General features: G+C 41.0%; 1 non-coding gene across 1 annotated transcript; it reads right to left on the bottom strand.

Annotated features, from left to right (window-relative positions):
* Nucleotides 1–1,818: 1,818 nt before the first annotated feature.
* Nucleotides 1,819–1,926, bottom strand: LOC112753107 (small nucleolar RNA R71). The gene has a single exon (XR_003177505.1). It is a non-coding gene; the product is annotated as a small nucleolar RNA R71 (small nucleolar RNA).
* Between the last annotated feature and the right edge of the window lie 9,130 nt (nt 1,927–11,056).

Here is an 11,056-nt window from a genome sequence, read left to right as displayed (position 1 = left end):
CACGCGACCGCGTGAAGGAGAGCAAATCGCAGCAACGCGGCCGCATGGCTCACGCAGCCGCGCGGATTGGAAAGCCCAAGCGATGCGGTAGCGTGGACGACACGAACGCGTGGCGAGGAAAAGCGCAAGTGACGCGTCCGCATGGATGACGCGATCGCGTGATATGTGCGATCTGCATAATCTGCAAAATTCGCTGGGGGCGATTTTGGATCCTATTTCGACCCAGTTCTTGGCCCGGAACAGCAGACTAGAGTCAGAGAATATGCAGAAACAAACAACACATTCATTCAGAGACAGTTTTAGATCTAGTTTTACTCTCTTAGGTTTTTCTCTCTAGGTTTTAGAATTTTTAATTTTCAATTGATCTTAGCATTGGAACATTGAGAAGAGTTATTTCATCATCAAGACTTCGTCATTCTAGTTCGTTTTCTTAACTTGGTTTCATGCTTCCATGTTCTTTGTTTTGTTCAATTTTGTTATTTGAATACTTTTATGATTAATTAATGCAAGGATTATTTCTTTTTAATTCAATTTCAATTCCAATAATCATGTCTTCTTTTAATTCCCTTTCATGTGCTATGGATTTATTATTTACAATGCGTGAGTAGTTTCTTTACTTGATGGGGAGTTGATTAAAAGGAACTCTTGAGTTGGAAGGATTGAAGGAAAAATTTGTAATTGCGTTAAATGTTGGATTGCTATCCTGTCACCAACGCCAATCCCTTTGAACTAAGTGGGTTGCAACTTGTGAACAGATCTGGCATTCCAACTTGTTTGACTTTCCCTTACCTAGTAAAGGATAACCAAACAGAACAACCATTAATTATAAATTAATCTTACAATCACTCCAACACTAGTAGAAATTCCAACCAATCAACTCCCGGTCAAGGCTTTTACTCATATTAATTAAATTTCCTCAATTTAAATTCCAATTTACTTAACTTAACTTCTTTGAACATCTGATTAATAAGATAGCACACTTTTCTGCAACTCGTTGGGAGACGACCTGGGACTTAAAACTCCCAGTAATTTTTAATTCAAACTCTCTGTGACATACTTCTAAATTGATAGGCAGATTTTCGGTGAGTTAAGAACTATACTTGCAACGTAACTATTTTAATAATTTTTAATTCACCAGCCTCTGCGTCTCATCAATTTTTGGCGCCGTTGCCGGGGAGTTGCAATAGAGTGCTAATTTTATTGATTAGAATTTATTTATTTGCATTTTATTTTATTTTGCTACTATGAGCTGCATGTTTCTTCCGTCAAATGACGCGTTCACTTCCTGATCCACGCTTGCTAATATTCGATCCTGAAATTGAAAGGACAATTTCACGAATAAGATGAGAACAGCGTCGGTTAGCCCGCTCTGAGGGCGGATCTGAAAGTGAATCTGAGGAAGAAACCAGCCCCCGTTCTACTGATTCGGTTGTTTTACGTGCAGAAAACATGGCAGCTAGGATAGTTACCATCCAGGAGGAAGGAGCCTTTGATTTTACAATGCAACCGTTTCAAGCGCATCATCCAGCGATAGCTACAGATTTTGAAATAAAGACCGCATTGCTAAATTTGATGCCCAAGTTTCATGGCCTACCTGCTCAAGAGCCTATCAAGCACTTGAGAGATTTTTAGGCAGCCTGTTCTACTGTCAGGCGTGATGGCACTGATGAAACTTCAATTCTGCTGAAAGCTTTTCCATTTTCTCTTGAGGGAAAAGCAAGAGAGTGGTACTACACTCAACCTCTAGCAAATGTATCTAACTGGGATACACTCAGAAAGGAGTTTCTGGAGAAATTCTTTCCATGTGAAGTTACTGATAAACTGAGGAAGGATATCTCCACAATTGTTCAGGATGACAATGAGACTCTCTTTGAATACTGGGAGCGCTTCAATAATCTTCTGGAAGCATGCCCCCATCACATGATTGACAAGATCGTGCTACTCAGCTATATTACACAGGGTATGAGGCCCCAAGATAAGACCACACTGGAAAGTGCCAGCAATGGGTCTATGAAGAAGTACAAGACCACTGATGAAGCTTGGCAATTGATCAGTGATTTAGCTGAATCCACTAGGACCCACAGACAGAAGCAAGGCCATTCAAAAGCTGTTGCAGAAGTATCTTCTAGCAGAGAGACTGCTGCTCTGACTCAAAGCATCTGTGAAATGACCAACTTGCTGAAGCAAATGCAGTTGAATCAACAAGCTCAGCAAGCTCAACCTCCTCCACCACAGCAAAACCAACAACTAGTCCCACAAAGAATTTGCGGAATCTATGCTGATTATAGCCGTTACACTGATGAATGCCCGCAGCTCCAACAAGAAGACAACATGGTGGCATCCACTCACAACTTCTATGACCGCCCCAACCAAGGGTACAATCAAAGTGGAAATAATAACCATGGATGGCAGGACAATTCAAACCAGAATTAGAGGGACAACAATAACAGAGGAGGCAGAGATAATCAGGAAAATCAGAAGTTGAATAATAATAACAACAGGCAGCAAAATCAATCTTACAGAGCACCTATCCTGAGGCAGAACCAAGGACAAAAGAAAACTCAGCAGCAGACCTCTCAATTTACTCATTCTTCATTATTTTCTAATGAAGATCTACTACAATCTTTTGAGAAAAGACAACAGACCATGGAAAACCACATCATGAATAGTATTAATGCCAGTCTGAATGGTCTCACCTCTACTCTGTAAGCTTTTATGACAGAGTTTGGATCAGCACAAAATTCCAGTAACCAACCTTCAAGCACCACTGGAATCCCCTCTCAACCATTACCCAATCCAAAGGGAGGCATTAATGCCATCACCTTGAGGTCCGGAACCACACTGCAGGAGAGGAATCAGGAGGAACCAAGCTCACCAGAATACGCCTCAGCTGAAGAGGTGGTAGAAATCGAAGATGTTGAAGAGGAAGAGGATATACAGAACACAGCTGAAGAAGAAACAACTCAACCACAGGAGGAAGCACCAAAAGGCACAGGCACCACAGAAAAGACTACTCCTATTCCATTTCCACAACTTGCAAGAAAGCCCAGGAAGCAGCTGGAACCCGATCCTAAAATGGTAGAGATATTCAAAAAGGTTGAGGTAACTGTTCCTCTTTTTTATGTTATTCAGTAGGTACCTAAATATGCAAAGTTTCTAAAAGACTTATGTATCCATAAAGACAAAATTAATGAATTAGAAACTATTCCTTTAGGTAGTTCTATATCTGCTTTAATGGGAGGATTACCTGAAAAATGTAGTGATCCAGGTCCTTGCATAGTTAGTTGTACTATTGGTGGTATAGTAATTTATGATTGCATGTGTGATTTAGGAGCATGTGTCAGTATAATGCCTTTGTCTATATATGATGTTTTGAGGCTCCCTCCCTTAAAAAGGTCGGCAGCTCGTTTTGTGTTAGCAGATAAAAGCATTATTACAGTGGCTGGAGTTGCTGAAGATATTTTGGTGAACATTAAAGGGCTCACATTTCCCACTGATTTTTATATCTTGGAGATGCCCTACAATGATTCAGATAAGCCATCATCAATCCTACTTGGAAGACCATTCCTGAAGACATCAAAATTCAAATTGGATGCTTTTTCAGGAACATACTCCTTTGAAATAGATGGCCGCATAGTAATCTTCAATCTGAATGGAGTCATTGACAACCCCCCAGAAGATCGTTCTATCTTTTAGTGTGATGTCATAGACGAAAGTGTGGCTGAAGTTCAAAAGGAAGAGTTTGAAGAGAGGCACACTGAACAAGGTCCAAGTGTGGGGACCCTCTTAACTGACAATGGGGGCACTTCGCCATTTTCACAAGCCCCAGATAATCCAGAGCCCGCCCATGATCAAAAGTTAGAATTGAAACCTCTCCCTCCACATCTCAAATATGCTTATCTTGAGGATGAGCAGAAGCTTCCGGTTATTATTGCAAGGGAACTGACTTCTCAACAAGAAGAGCAGTTACTTGATGTACTGAGGAAGCATAAGAAGGCAATTGGGTGGAGTTTGGCAGACATAGTGGGAATCAACCCTCAAGTATGCGAGCACAGAATATTTTTAGAAAAGGGAGCAAGACCTGTCCGTCAACCACAAAGAAGATTGAATCCCACCATCTTGGAAGTTGTCAAAAAGGAAGTGACCAGATTATTGGAAGCAGGTATCATATATCCCATTTCAGACAGTGAATGGGTAAGCCCAGTACAAGTGGTACCCAAGAAATCTGGAGTCACTACAGTGAAGAGTGAGCATGGAGAGCTCATAGCAACTAGAGTTCAGAATGCTTGGAGAGTCTGCATTGATTACAGGCATCTCAACCAAGCTACCCGTAAGGATCACTACCCACTTCCATTCATTGATCAAATGCTGGATCGCCTGTCAGGTAAATCACATTATTGCTTTTTAGATGGTTACACAGGTTATTTCCGGATTCATATAGCTCCTGAGGATCAGGAAAAGACTACTTTTACATGTCCTTTTGGGACTTATGCTTATAAGAGAATGCCATTTGGCTTGTGCAATGCACCAGCTACCTTCCAAAGGTGCATGATGAGTCTTTTCTTTGATCTTATTGAGGACTGTATAGAAGTTTTTATGGACGATTTTAGCATTTATGGTGATTCTTTTAACCTTTGCTTAGAGGGATTATCTAGAGTATTAGATAGATGTGTTAATACAAACCTTGTATTGAATTTCGAAAAATGCCACTTTATGGTAAAACAAGGGATTGTATTAGGACATGTGGTATCTAATAATGGCATTTCTGTAGACCCAGCAAAGGTGAATGTTATTTCTAGTTTACCTTACCCCGCTTTTGTGACGGAAGTCCGTTCGTTCCTTGGCCATGCAGGTTTCTACAGGATATTTATTAAGGACTTTAGTAAGGTGGCACTTCCCTTATCCAGATTACTGCAGAAGGATATTGAGTTCGAGTTCAGTGAGGATTGCAAACAAGCGTTTGATAAGCTGAAGACTGCTCTAACTCAAGCCCCAATTGTGAGAGGACCAGACTGGAGCCAGCCGTTTGAAATCATGTGCGATGCTTCCAACCATGTAGTGGGAGCAACGCTGGCTCAGCATGAAGGTAAGGATCCTTTTGTTATTGCCTATGCGTCTAAGACTTTAGACACTGCCCAGTCCAATTATACTACTACTGAGAAAGAGCTTCTTGCTATTGTTTTTGCTCTGGATAAATTCCGAGCTTATTTACTTGGTACTAGAGTAGTAGTATATTCGGACCATGCAGCTCTAAAGTATCTATTAGCTAAAAAGGAATCCAAACCAAGACTTATACGTTGGATACTGCTGTTACAAGAATTTGATTTAGAAATAAAGGATAGGAGTGGTAATCAGAATTTAGTAGCAGACCACTTGAGTCGCCTTGAACATATTAAGGATGATTCTACTCCTATAGATGATAATTTTCCTTTTGACAACCTGCAAGCAGTATCCGAGGTAGTCCCTTGGTATGCACCTGTCGCTAATTATTTAGTTAGCCGCACATTTCCTCCACATTTTTCTAAACATCAAAGAGACAAGCTGAAAAGCGAGTCTAAATATTATATATGGGATGACCCATATTTATGGAGATGTGGCGCTGACTAGATAATTGGACGTTGTGTGTCTCAATCAGAATTCCAGTCCATTTTAGAGGCCTATCACTCATATGAGAGTGGAGGACATTTTGGCCCTCAAAGAACAGCTAGAAATATCTTAGACTGCGGATTCTGGTGGTCTACTCTTTTTAGAGACGCTGCTGAGTTTTGTAAATCTTGCCCCTCATGCCAGAAATTTGGTAATATATTCAGGAGGGATGAGATGCCTCAACAATATATGCTCTTCTGTGAAATTTTTGATGTTTGGGGAATTGACTTCATGGGTCCATTTCCAAATTCTAATGGATATTTTTATATATTGTTAGCTGTGGATTATGTTTCCAAATGGGTGGAAGCAATTCCTACCCGCACTGATGATGCTAACACCGTTGTTTCCTTTGTGAGAAACCATATTATATGTCGCTTTGGATCACCACGAGCGATCGTGAGCGATCAAGGCACCTATTTTTGTAACAGGAGACTAACAGGATTGATGAAGAAGCATGGGATAATCCATAAAGTTGTAACAGCTTACCATCCCCAAACTAATGGGCAAGCCGAGGAGTCAAATAGAGAAATTAAGCATATCTTGCAAAAGATAGTAAAGCCTCATAGAAAAGACTGGAGCACCAGGCTACAAGATGCACTGTGGGCATACAGAACAGCATACAAGACACCCATTGGGATGAGCCCCTTCCGCTTGGTTTACGGAAAAGCTTGTCATCTCCCAGTTGAAATAGAACACACAGCCTTCTGGGCAGTTAAGGAGTGCAACATGGGAATTGAGAATGCTGGAGTTGAAAGAAAGTTGCAACTGCAGGAACTGGAGAACCTTCGCCTAGAAGCTTATGAGAATTCCAGAATTTACAAGAAAAAGATGAAAGCTGTGCATGATCAAAACATCAAGAAGAAAGAGTTCCAACCTGGAGATTTTGTCCTCCTTTACAAATCTCGACTAAGGCTCATGCCTAGTAAGTTGAGATCAAAATGGGAAGGTCCATACAGAGTAGAGAAGGCTGAACCGTACGGAGTTTATCACCTAAGCCATCCTTCAAGCTCTGAACTTATTAAGGTTAATGGACAACGCCTGAAGCTATACCATGGTGAGAAGGTGTAGAAAAATAAGGAGCTTGAGATCTTCTGCTTGGAAGATCCCCACATTGCAGCAGATTGAGCTAGTGGAGCGTCCAACTTACGGACGTTAAAGCAAAGTGCTTGGTAGGAGACAACCCACCGCGGTATGATCGTTCTTTTCTTCACTTTTAGTTTTTCTTCTTTAATAACTCTTCTCTTTATTAGTGCTTTCGTGCTCTTTCATTTACATGTCTTTATGTTTCCTTAAAAAAAAAGGGTTTTTCGCCACGCGACGCGATCGCATCAGCGACGCATCCGCGTCGCAAGGGCGGTGGAGAAAAAAATAAATGAACAGAGAGTTACGCTGGAGCGTGGCTGGAGGCGTGCCAATGGCACAAATCGACCCACGCGATCGCGTCCCTGACGCGTTTGCGTCGCATGGGAATCATGGCCTCCCACACGACCGCGTGCCCCACGCGGCCGCGTGCCCTGAGTTTTCGACCTAAAAGGGTGCACAGTAACATTCTGTGCGAGAGTGATACTGGATTGGTGCTGGAAGCACAATCCTTGTCACGCGACCGCGTTGCCGACGCGGCCGCGTCACCCATTTATAACGCATACTCACGCGATCGCGTTACCCACGCGATCGCGTCACCCAATTTTGGCAATTAAAATAAATTGAACAGAGAGTTGTGCTGGAGCGAGGCTGCACTCGCGCCAGCAGCGTAACATGGGTCACGCAACCGCGTGACCGACGCGATCGTGCCCCCTTACCTGGAAGCGCACCCACGCGAACGCGTGCCCCATGCGGCCGCGTCGTATGCGCTGCACAGCTCAACCTAAAATTGCCACATACCTTATCTTCCCCTCCTCCCAATCCTAATTTTTCTTTTCCCTCCTTATTTCTTCCTTCCCCCTTCCCCTTTCTATCTCACCTTTCACTCTCTATCTCTCTCACCACCATTAACAAGGTTTTACCTTCTTCTTCCTTCTTCTCTTTTCTATCATTCTTATTATTTTATGTATATATAATATTATTTCCTTTTCTTTTCTTTTTCTTTTAAATTTTTTTTATTTTATTTTTCTTCTCCTTCTTTTCCTTTTTACATGGTGCTAGAAACTTTTTGGAGTCATCATCCCTCATTATATGCTTATGGATTATTGTAAATTATTTGACTTTTATTTTTTTCTCCTATTTAAGGGATTGCTTGCATATTCATCTTCATATTTTCTATACCCTATTCACCATGCATGCTATGTGTTTGTGAAAAAGCTCATATGGCATTATGCACTTCTCTATGCTATACTATTCAATGCTTGCTTTTCACAACTTTCCCTTACTATGATATTAATTGAATTTTATTGTCAATACAAACATTTTGGCTTGTTACAAAGTATTGCTTGGTCTGTGCTACTCATGCCCTTTCCCGGCATGCCAATAAACGCCTTGCATCCACTTGTCTTTGTATGCACCAGTTATTTTCCACTGTTGGCTTTTCATATGCACTCGAGAGCATGTGTTAATGTCATCTACATTTTGATGTGCATCATTCACCCTCTTTTTCCGTTTCCTTCCTTGCTGTATATCTCTTTAAATTTAATTTTCTTTCTCTTCCCTTCTTTCAGGATGGCCACCAAGAAAGGAAAGGAGAAAGCAACTTCCAAACCACCAACAAGAAGAGGAACTAAAAGAGCATTAGTGGCAGATCCTTCTTCAACTGCAGTCAAGCCCTCAACAAAACGAGTTAAGAGGATAATAAAGGTTAATAAAAAGGAGAAAGCCTTTCCAGCAAAGGACGCTGCGCGATTTTCCAATCGCTACTGTGAGCAGATGTTCCCTATCCTGGCAGAAAGGAACTATAACAATGAATACCTTCTTATCCTCCCGTCCAATATTGCCACCTTTGTTGAGCCGCAAATTGAGCGAAGACAATGGGGTTTCCTACGGAGACAGCCAAGGCAGGTCAATCTTTCTTGGGTAGTTGAGTTCTACTCCAACTTCTACATGCCGACCCTGCAGTCTGTTTATGTCTGGCAGAAGTAAGTCCCTATCACAGAAGAGGCCATTCAGCAAGCTCTGAGTCTTCCCCCTATTCCAGTAGGAATGGACGCTTTTCAAGAAGCCGCCCTTCAGCGCCAGAGATACCAATTTGACTGGGACTCTGTTCTCGGAATCATCGCAGCACCTGGCAGCCGTTGGATCTACGGATACCACCGTACCCGCCCTAAGGGAATCTTGGCTTCAGCACTTACCTTGGAGGCTCGCGTATGGGCACAGATCATGTCCCATTACGTCTTTCCGAGCACTCATGAGTCCTCCTTCATTGCGGACATGGCTATTCTACTATGGTGCATCCTTACAGACTAACCTCTGAATCTCTCAAGACATATCCGGAATGCTATGGAACACGTACAAATTGCGGACAACTTACCTTTCCCCGCCTTGGTCTCAGATCTTGTCTTAGCAGCCGGAGTCTCCTACAGAGCTGGGGACACCAAAGCCGTGCTAACAGGAAATACCTAACAGACTCTCAGCAGCCACTACAAGCCTTCCTACTACTCCAGTTGAAGATAATCCTTCTTCAACACCACAAGTGTAAGAACCGCAACTAATCAACCGGTTAATTAAGTGATTAATTGTCCAAATTAGATTCCCAAAAGTTAGAGAGAGAATTTGGGGATTTAAAGGTGATTTTTGGACTCAGTGAGTCTTTCTGAGTCAGAAAATGTGCTTTCTACAAAAAACTGTGAAAAATCGCGAAACGGCAGTTGAATCGGTTGAACCAGTTCAAGTCTGCCTGGTACCACATGAGAAAAGTGAAAACCGTCAAAAAGCCTTAGAAAAATATTAGAAATGGAAAACTGGGCTTTAATTTTAAAGATTTGGCCCGAAGTTAGGCCAAACGGGCTAAAAATGCTAACGAGTTGGACCGGGCCCAAGTTGGGCCCAAGCCCAACATATAAATACAGTTAAATGAACCCATTTCAGCCACTTTCACCCTCATAACCTAAACACAACAGCAGCTGAAGTGAGGAGAGAGGTGAGAGCTTTTCACCATTGTTACTATTCACTTTAAACTTCCCAAGCTCATATCTTGAGCTACGGAGCTCCGATCGCCGCACCATTTGCGGCTACGCGTTCCTTGTGAAGAGCTCTACAAAACCCACCCAAGAAACCTTCAAGGAAATCACGAAATCTTCCCAGTTTCTCTCTTCAAAATATCGGGTTTTATTAGAGTTTTGGGTTAAATGGGTTTTTATGATTTTGGATGTTTAGGTTTGCTCTAATCCTTGCTTAGCTTTGGATTTGTGTTATTAAATCTGTTGGGAAAGGTAAAAGCTCTTAAACCCTTGTGAGATTATGCTTATGTTGAACCCTAGGTTGATTTGTGGTGATTTATATGTATATAGTTTGATTATTGTGGCTTTGGGAGCTTTTGGAACTTATTTGTGCTTGTTGGAGTGGATTTGAAAGCTTGGATTGTGGTTGGAAGCTTGTTGGTGCTCATTTTGAGTTTGGGTGCATAAAGGAAATCGGCCAAGGTATGGTTTCGGTTTCCTCTATGTAGTATATAATATTCATGGACACTTAGGCTAGTTGACCCTAAGATAGGATTGAATGTTGTTGGTGTATGAATGATTATGTGTAAACTGATGTTAATTGTTGGTATCCTTGGAATATTGTGATTAAGGATGATTATGGAGAATTGTTGGTGTTAATGAGTATTGATGATTAGTGTTGTTGATGAGGTTGTTGGTATTTAATGATTGATGATGAATAATGATGTTGTTGGAATTTAATGATTATACAGGTTGATGAGGGATGTATGATTTATTGTTGTTGATGAGGGTTTGTTGATGCGGTTGAAAATGGATTATAAATATTGATATTTTTGGTAATTGAAGGTGAGTGTTGGGATTGTTGATAAATGGTTATATTGATGTTGATAGTATGATGTTGGAGTTTGATGTTGAAATTAATAATGATGATGGTTAGTAAGGGTATTATTATGTATTTGATAGTGAGAATTGATGATTATATATAGTGGAGTGGTAAATTGGATATGGAAAATGGTAAATTCTGATATGTGATAGAATTGATGCGGTTTTGGTTGGATTGGGTTATGAAAGTTGGTAAATTGAGATTCTTGTGAGTCTTGGTAAAAGTTGACTTTTGGTATATTTTGTCTAATCATAACTTATGCCTTGGTTTTCAAAATTTATTGAAATTAGTTTAGCATTAAAGCTTATTGAAAACTGTTCGAATCGATATAAAGTTTGTAAAAAAATTGGAATTTGGTAGAGGAAGTTATGATCATTCAAAGTTGATGTTAAAAATCTGAAATTTTCCAAAGTTGCAGAATTTCATTATTTCTGATATGTGC

This window comes from Arachis hypogaea, chromosome 15, assembly GCF_003086295.3.
Source record: "Arachis hypogaea cultivar Tifrunner chromosome 15, arahy.Tifrunner.gnm2.J5K5, whole genome shotgun sequence".
Classification (NCBI taxonomy): Eukaryota; Viridiplantae; Streptophyta; class Magnoliopsida; order Fabales; family Fabaceae; genus Arachis; species Arachis hypogaea.
Note: the sequence above shows the minus strand (reverse complement) of the source record. Positions and strands in the feature narration are given on the sequence as shown.